Source organism: Esox lucius, chromosome 1, assembly GCF_011004845.1.
Source record: "Esox lucius isolate fEsoLuc1 chromosome 1, fEsoLuc1.pri, whole genome shotgun sequence".
Lineage (NCBI taxonomy): Eukaryota > Metazoa > Chordata > Actinopteri > Esociformes > Esocidae > Esox > Esox lucius.
The window spans coordinates 26777404-26786973 of record NC_047569.1 but is presented as its reverse complement, the minus strand read 5'-3'; the positions used below and the strand labels follow the sequence as shown (position 1 = coordinate 26786973).

The window sequence follows — 9570 nt, the reverse complement described above, 5'->3', positions numbered from 1 at the left end:
TTTGCTTTCAGTTAACAACATGTTTCTGTGCCTTCTAGAAGGCATTACCCATGATTTGCCCCCTGTAGAAATGTCCCACCCATTGTAAGTAAAGTTGTAACACGTTGATTCTACTGTCATTCAAACACATTGCTCTAATAAAGTTAAATGGCAGCTGTTCTCCTGTAGGCATAACAAGATTTTTAGTTGCTATAACCTGTGCTGTCTTGCTTAAACAACCGTTGAAATGTGGGCAAAGAACACCTTGCCTACAACCAATTATGGCAAGGTTCAATAATGCTATAGTGTTGCTGCACTGCATCTGGTACTGGGAGCTTGAATGTATTAAATACATAATGAAATCAGCAGAAATGCTATGTTTGGAATCGAATGTTCAACCCAAGGTCCAAAAAGAGTGTGGTTATTTGAGACATGAATGCCAAACACATATGCAAGACACCCTCAAACATAATGTACAGTGGGGAGAACAAGTATTTGATTCACTGCCGATTTTGCAGGTTTTCCCATTTATAAAGCATGTAGAAGTCTGTAATTGTTATCATAGGTACTCTTCAACTGTGAGTGACGGAATCTAAAACAAAAATCCAGAAAATCACATTGTATGATATTTAAGTAATTAATTTGCATTTTATTGCATGACATAAGTATTTGATAAATCAGAAAAGCAGAACATAATATTTGGTACAGAAACCTTTGTTTGCATTTACAGAGATAATACATTTCCTATAGTTCTTGACCAGTTCTGCACACACTGCAGCAGGGATTTTGGCCCACTCCTCCATACAGACCTTCTCCAGATCCTTCAGATTTCGGGGCTGTCACTGGGCAATACGGACTTTCAGCTCCCTCCAAAGATTTTCTATTGGGTTCAGGTCTGGAGACTGGCTAGGCCACTCCAGGACCTTGAGATGCTTCTTACAGAGCCACGCCTTAGTTGCCCTGGCTGTGTGTTTCGGGTCGTTGTCATGCTGAAAGACCCAGCCACGACCAATCTTCAATGCTCTTACTGAGGGAAGGAGGTTGTTGGCCAAGATCTCGCAATACATGGCCCCATCCATCCTCCCCTCAATAGGGTGCAGTCATCCTATCCCCTTTGCAGAAAAGCATCCCCAAAGAATGATGTTTCCACCTCCATGCTTCACTGTTGGCATGGTGTTTTTGGGGTTGTACTCATCCTTCTTCTTCCTCCAAACACGGCGAGTGGAATTTAGACCAAAAAGCTCTGACCTTCCACCATTCCTCCTCTGGATCATCCAGATGGTCATTGCCTTCTCACCAAACTGCTTGCCTATTGTCCTGTAGCCCATACCAGCCTTGTGCAGGTCTACAATTTTATCCCTGATGTCCTTACACAGCTCTCTGGTCTTGGCCATTGTGGAGAGGTTGGAGTCTGTTTGAGTGAGTGTGTGGACAGGTGTCTTTCATATAGGTAAGGAGTTCAAACAGGTGCAGTTCATACAGATAATGAGTGGAGAACAGGAGGGCTTCTTAAAGAAAAACTAACAGGTATGTGAGAGCTGGAATTCTTACTCGTTGGTAGGTGATCAACTACTTATGTCATGCAATAAAATGCAAATTAATTACTTAAAAATCATATAATGTAATTTTCTGGATTTTTTTTTTTGATTCCGTCTCTCACACTTGAAGTGTACCTATGATAAAAATTACAGACCTCTACATGATTTATAAGTAGGAAAACCTGCAAAATCGGCAGTGTATCAAATACTTGTTCTCCCCACTGTATGTATGTCGGTGGTTGTCATAGCCAAAGGCAGCCCTAGTCCTAGCTCCAGGTTGTCTATCATTTTGTCCATGTTATTTGTCTCTGATTTCAAATGCAAATTATATAACAAAGTTACTTAGTTAAATATGTTTGTACAATGCTAAATTGAATAGTTGGACATGCAAAGTATATTTCAGTTTCAAGTGAAAAAAAAGGTAAATATATTAAAGGAAGGGTGTTGGTGCTGATGTACTGTATACAATAGTTTTCAATCTAATGTTTTCTCTTATCAATACAATGGATACTATAGCAATCATGCTAGTTTTTTAAACTGAAAACAAACAAATATGTTGTAAGTATGGATTACTCTGAATTCTTAAAAATAATTACCTCCACACGATGCCCAATCTATATAATAACCAAAAGTGTCAAAATAGTTAATGTTCCCTTGAAAATAATGTTGCATCATGATAAAAATGGGTATGTCTTATAAGCATTTATTAGTGCATTTATAAGTGCATTTGTAAATGCATTTAAAAAAGGTAAAACATTTTAAGTAAATATTGGCTGACTAGTTGGCAAGCATCCACAAGTAATTGCACATGTTTGACAAATGCCTTTTGGCTATTTACAAATGGTTAAATTATTCAATCATCCTTAATAAGGTAATTTTAACAACTTAATAAACCCTTTACAATTGTTTCTTTATTGTGCAGTTTTACCCAGAATTATATAGTAAGTACTTCAAACTATCAAGGAATACTACAGGTTGCAGTATGATATTGTACTGTGTGAACCGACTGGTTCAAACCCTGAATGCTAATTGGTTACGCTGCTCCAAGTAGTCTTCCACAAAAAACAAGAATGCATAAATAGGCTACCAGTACATGAAACATTTCTGTTTCCCTACACAGATTATGACTGTGATCAGAGAAATATATTTATTTGTATATATTTAATTAAATACATGGCAGTGATGTAACATGGTCATTTGCACCAGTCCAATACCGCCATACTCAGATAGGAATGTGATTCTTGCCTCTCCACTGTATAAGTCCAAGGCTAAACAACCTAGCGGGTCTCTACTAAGATTTGTACCATGACACCCTCGGCTAGCTGACAGCCAGGGATCAGTGATTCATTTGTTTCAGACAACACTGAACCATGTGTATAAACTGTCCATTTGCCTCGATGGAAATTCAAAAGGCATCAACTCCACTTGAGTTCATTTTCTACCCATGTGAAGAGTATAGGTGATCAAGCCCTAGTTTCTGCTCTTATACAAAGATTTTGCCATACCAAACTGGTTTAACTGGTCCTAAATTGCTCTGTTTTGGCACCAGGAAGTAGGAGAATTATTCCTGTAAAAATTTAATAAAACTCCAAAACTCCAGTACACATATACATGGCAAGAAAAAAATGCCTGGAATTTCAGCCTGTTCAAGTGACTTTTGCTCAATGTTACTGTTATTAGGAATTACGATTCCCCTAAATAGTCTGACTTGCGTATTTGTTGTGCTCAACTGATTAACAACAATCACTTAGTAACTAGGACATTTCTGAATTTACATATTCAGACTAAAATGTGAATGCATATTCCATCCTATCAGCTAATCGGACCTGTGTATGTAAATAATAACACATTTGTTTCATTTGCCCTAAGGGTCAGACTGCTCAGATTATATTTCCAGCGGTTGTCCCTTAGGTGAATAAATATGCAGGTTTCTATTTCCAGCAGTTGTCCCTTAGGTGAATAAATATGCAGGGTTCTATTTCCAGCGGTTGTCCCTTAGGTGAATAAATATGCAGGTTTCTATTTCCAGCGGTTGTCCCTTAGGTGAATAAATATGCAGGGTTCTATTTCCAGCGGTTGTCCCTTAGGTGAATAAATATGCAGGGTTCTATTTCCAGCGGTTGTCCCTTAGGTGAATAAATATGCAGGGTTCTATTTCCAGCGGTTGTCCCTTAGGTGAATAAATATGCAGGGTTCTATTTCCAGCGGTTGTCCCTTAGGTGAATAAATATGCAGGGTTCTATTTCCAGCGGTTGTCCCTTAGGTGAATAAATATGCAGGGTTCTATTTCCAGTGGTTTTCACTCAGCTCCAAGCCACCGTTGGAAAAATTAAACCAATCGATAGAAGCGGGCAATAGGGATTATTTGCACACGATGCGTTAGACTTTCAGATGGGTTTACATGCTACAAACATACCAGATGGTTTTACATGCTAGAAACATACCAGTTGGGTTCACATGCTACAAATATACCAACTCAATTCTAAAGTGATTGTTTCCATCCCATTTTGAATTCTTGAATGGGAATGTAGATCGGCCTTTATCCGCTTCTTCTCAGAAAACAAATTATGTTCTGCACAAAGCTTGATAAGCCACGTTTATGGACTAACGTCGGATAAGTACCTGAAATAAGATGGCTGATATTAACCAAAAAATATATATTTTAACAGCCTATGATATCAAAATGGAAGACGTTCTCCAATGTACATCTAGCCAAGCTATTTGGCTTCTTCCTACATTGCTCACTCAGGAGGTACACCTACATGCCTGAATGAGAACACATAAATGTGCGAACAACCACAGCTTGCTGGCGCCTACAGCTAACACAAGGAGTCGCTAGAGAGCAACTCCTTCCTATACAAACCCCACCACCCCCAGGCATTGCCAAGCCAATTAACGCCACCAAATGTGTGGCTCCCAGGCATTGTGGTTATGAAGCAGTGACCACTGCACCATTCGGGAGTCCCCACTTTCACAGCTTTGAGTTTCTTTTTTAAATGGTAGGGTTAAAGCTTCTTTTGAGGCCATTATTTTGAGTACATGACCCACTTGTGGTTGAAGTGAAACACCATTAAAGTTCCAAAAAAGATCTGAGATTCTTTGCTGCCAAGAAGCAATTTAGTGCAAGTTTTACTGTAGGCTTTCCCTATAAAAAATAAAAAATAAAGTACTGTGCCAAGTATTGCAAATTCATCCAGGTCATTGTTCTATAGGCTTAACATTTTACTAGGACTATTAAACAATTCAGATGGCAGAGGACAACATAAAAATGTACAAATAGATTTTGTCTTAGAAATTTAAAAGAAAAATAAATCATCCAAATTCAAAGTCTTTTATTTGTCATGTGCACCAGATAACATGCGTCATTCTGAACAATGAAATTCTTGTGAGATGGCCCACGACATCCACGTAATAATTAACAACTACATAAAGCAATAATAAGAACTGAAAATACAGAATATACATAGCAACACTGACTAGAAGCAATTTCAAATAATGTAGAAATGGGAATATGGACAGTACGAATATAAATCTTAATTATTAGAAATATATGTGTTGTAGTGCCTACAAACGAATACATAAACTGTGCTAATTTACATGAATGTTCATAGAAAATTGCCAGAGCATATATGTTGCTGGTTGAGGAGCCTTAAGGTCTGGGAGTAAAACCTGTGACTCTGGAAATGCATGTCCTGATGCTCCGGTAACATCCACCAGACAGCAGCAGTGTGAACAGACCATAGCCTGGGTGGCTGTAGTCTTTCATGATGTTCCGTTCTTTCCTAAGGCATTGTGTATGGTAAATGCCTTGCACAGAAGAAGGATGGCAGCCGATGATGCGCTCCACTGAATGTGAATTATACTGTTTTATAGTGCTATTTAATACTAGTAAATAATAGTAAACTACTCAAACAATAAATTATTGAGGTTTACAAAACGGTGTGTGTTTGAGGAATATAAGTAACACTCATCAATTAAAGGGATGTAAAAGGGGTGTAACATCACCCCCACGCAGTTAGTCTGCCCCCCTGTATGGAGAACTTGCTGTCACCAACCACTTCCTGTTTCTCATGAGGCACCGTGACCATAGACAAAGCCTGGAGATCCGGTCAGACCAACATCAAGATATTTTGGGAGAGACGTACACTTTCTGTATGAGCAGCCACTCAGAACCACGGGTGGCTTATTAAGGCCAACAACGGCCTACTGGAGGAGAAATGACTGATCAGATTGGTTTCCAAGGAATGGTGGGTATTAGCCTTGTAGCTAACCCAGCCTACTGCTTAACTAACAAGATTGTGATAAATGTAGATTTAATAAGCTCTCATTTGTCACTTTCTGATCTGGCATTTTGACTACCTACAAATTAGCCACGAGAAGCACTGATTTCTTGAAGTTAAAGGCGAAAGATTCGATGATTCTAACCAAGGAAATACATAGGTTACTCCTAGATTAAGAAAGATATGACATTTTTGACCCCTTGCAGTGTGGCTTTAAATAGAAGAATGAGAAAGAGATAGAGGTTAAGGAAACACAGCATCCTCCTCTTTTGTTGATTATTTACTGGGACTCCTCTCTCTCACCCACTGACAATTACACAGGCAAATATTTGCCCAAGGAAATAAAAACCCTCACTCAGTCCAACCTAAATATGCCAATGGACTACTGCATCTGCTTTGATACTGCTGCTCACTTTTCCATGTGGCTATATTAACCTTGTTACACAACATAAAAAAGTCACAAGTGGAACAGGTAAACTCAATGAAAATAACAAAGCTTGGTTTTTACTTGTTCATTAAGCTCAGTCTACTCATCCATTCTACATAGTCAGATGGAACACAATCCAAGTACGTTTGATAATACAACATGGTTCACACGGTAAAGAACAGAAAAGTATAGGATGCAAATGAAAAGATCTCAATGTTATGTGCTATATTCAAAATGTCGAATTAGTTAAAGATGCAAATTGGTTCTGCAAATATGCATCAACCAATGACAATGAGCACAATGTCAATGTTATGTTTTGTTTTTTATGATAATGACTAAAACATCTGCTATTGTAACAGTTTGAAATTAAAGAAAGAAAATGCATAACATACTATACCTTAAAGATGCATTCCAGGATTTTTGTCCACTGGTTTAAAAAGTGGCACTAATGAGCCAAAACGGTTCTCCATAAATTGTGTTCTACGGTATGTCATGTATGTGCAGGTATGTACCCCATGGCATCCAAACTACTTGCTATGAAACTTTCAAATGAATTTCATGGCTGTGGTATGATAATGATTCTACTTACAGAGTATGCAAATACAAACAACATATTAAACAACCAACCCAAAATATGAGGTTTATAATAATTGGTTAACATTCACTAAATTCCCAGGCATCTTTAAGCTTGTTGAGCTGAGATGCCAATAGGTTTGGTAAACTCTTCAAAATGAGTTGTACTTATATTTATTTCTCTATTTAAGATTTTCTCATTAAAAGTGCATTTGTATGTATCAAACCTTGTGCAAACCTACTCATAACCAAAGGTCAGGATATCTTCATTTATCTTGTCTGTCTTTTAAGGTTGTATTTCTTTCCCATAGGGTTGATTAATTCCTTCTCAATAACATAAACAGTGTTCACAATAGCCTATACAAACACAATTGGGAATTGTTTTCACTAAAGAAGCCAAGGTATGAATAATATAAATAATAATTTAGAAGTATGAATTTTCATTCTAAAAAGGTATAACCGAATCTGCTTATTTTACTAATAAACCCATCAAACCTAGTGGTAGCATATGTTTTTTGGAGAAAATAATATCTCTTATAAATACAATAATTACAGACATGTACAAGTAATATATTACAGATTTATTATACAATACATTGAGACAAATAATATTTTTTTAAACAACAAAATCCATGGAAGACATTCTATTAAACGGTCTGATGGTGCGTTCTGATTTCCTCTGCCTCCCCATTGCTAAAGGAACAATAAAGAACGGAAGGCGAAAAGGCTCACCTCTAACTCCTGCGATCTTACACCTGAACCACATATTGAAGTGCGCCTTTTCCATTAATTAGGACACGTTAATTAAAAAGAACGGTATGATTTTTAAATTAAACTCAAATTTTCATTTGTAGCATAGTCTGAAAAATGTATATAACACATAAATCAACTAACTCTATTAATCAGCAATGAAACGAAAAGTTTGTTGACCGGATACCAAAATATCAAGGAATGTGTAATATGGAAGTTTTTAACGATGCCTTAACGTTGTGTGCTAGGCAAGCCCACGAGTCCTGTGGACTCCTGTTCCTAATTTCTGCATCACGTGACGGTGGGAGTGAGTGAAGTTTAAATTCCCTTTGAGAAACCCAACTCAATTCAACTCCTATAAAAAAAATCTACCATTTTATAGCAGAAGCATCTTCTATACCACGGTTAAAGTTTGTTCTAGTGAAACACCCTAAGATTCCCCGAAGGAAAACACTGTTTAAGGGCAGAGCAGGGGTCAAGTTCGTGTGAAGGGCAGCTCAGAAACGTGGAGGTAAGAACAGCTACTTTTACATCACGTGCAGGATATTTATACTGAATAGAGTATGAGCCTTTGGTTATTTGAAATGCATATTAAATAAATTGAGGTATGGTGTAAGAGATGGAATTACACATCTGCATTTCCTGAAGCCTTCACTATAGCGGCACACTTTAAATAATTTGACAGTAAAAAATGCTCCTCTCCTTCAAATATCCTTCTCAGTGTGATCGAGATTATTTTCGGTGGAACGTGGAGGTATTTGCCCATAGTCGACTAACTGCGTATTCATACACACAATAAATGTAGGCTAGTGTCAATATGTAGCCTACATCCTCATTACAAAAAATAACTCGAATGCATGCTTGAGCGCTTCCTTTAGGAAAAAAAAATATTGGGTTCCACTGAGAACACTTTTGGGTTCGAGGTAGAATCTGAAAAAGTGTATGTGTGTGTACATGTTTTCCCAAATAGTCTCTATTCCACTTCCGTGAAAATGTGCTATGTTTTTGAAGACTGCCTTGGATATTGGACGGACAGTTCATAAGCAACAAAAGGCCTTCACGTGAACTCAGGAGGCTTTGGCCTTTAGGCGCCACTTGAATTAAGGTAGATTAGTGTCTCATTTGCGTGTGTTTTTGCTATGAGATGTCTTCTATGGATGTGCCGGATAAAAATATAATATATATATAATTTTGTTATTTTCGTTTTTCTCTCACATTTTTATAAATTAGGCTAATTGTATATGTCTAACAATAAAGTAACAGGCCTATCGAAAAAATACGTGAGGATTTTAATATTTGAGGATTAATAGTATAGTATTATTTATTAACATTATTATTAGTTGTGGTAATAATAGTTGTAGTGCTGGCGTAGTTGTATGCTATTGGTAGCAGCAGTAGATTATGTCTAGGCTAGTCGGCTATTCGTATGTTCAGAATAGTATTCGTTTTGTTTAAATAAAAATCACCCCAATTAAAATGTAAATATGTGAAATAGCACAAAACATTATATTATATTTCAGGCTTTATGATTCGCACTTAAAAAATACACAAGTAGTCTAATTTCAACAAACGGACGAATACATTCAATGAAGATCGAATTTGGTTCAAAATCAAGGTATTTTGTAATTATAATGTGATAATATATTGGCCTATCCTAAGATAAAATTCGAAGTGGTCTAAAAAACTTGTCATTAACCAATAGAATTCACCACTCATGTCCACATATTAAATAATCTAGATTCCTCCTCAACAGTCTCGTTGGCCGACAGATATTGAAAGGGTTAAAATCACTTTTGAGGAAATGACAGACTGTGGCGGGACGACGTTAGGCTGTTCTCGTTCATTTGGGCATGTCACCAGTAGATATACTGTGAGTCAAGCTACCGACCGACCCGACTTGCCAACTATAGCCTATTGTTGATTTATTGGTCTTTCAGCCTCTTGCTTCGACCCATTTACTCCAAAACCTCAGCTATATTTCACTTGAAAATGTATGACTTTTTAGCATAATTCTTAGACGTCT

At 37.2% G+C, this 9570-nt stretch overlaps 1 protein-coding gene across 1 annotated transcript in view; it reads left to right on the top strand.

Annotated features, from left to right (window-relative positions):
- Positions 1-8015: 8015 nt before the first annotated feature.
- The window catches only part of tbx4 (T-box transcription factor 4), a 31769-nt gene continuing 30214 nt past the window's right edge, over positions 8016-9570 (top strand). Inside the window, exon 1 of the mRNA XM_034288662.1 lies at positions 8016-8058. The gene's annotated coding sequence lies outside the window, so the exon portion shown is untranslated. The remainder of the gene's footprint in view (positions 8059-9570) is intronic.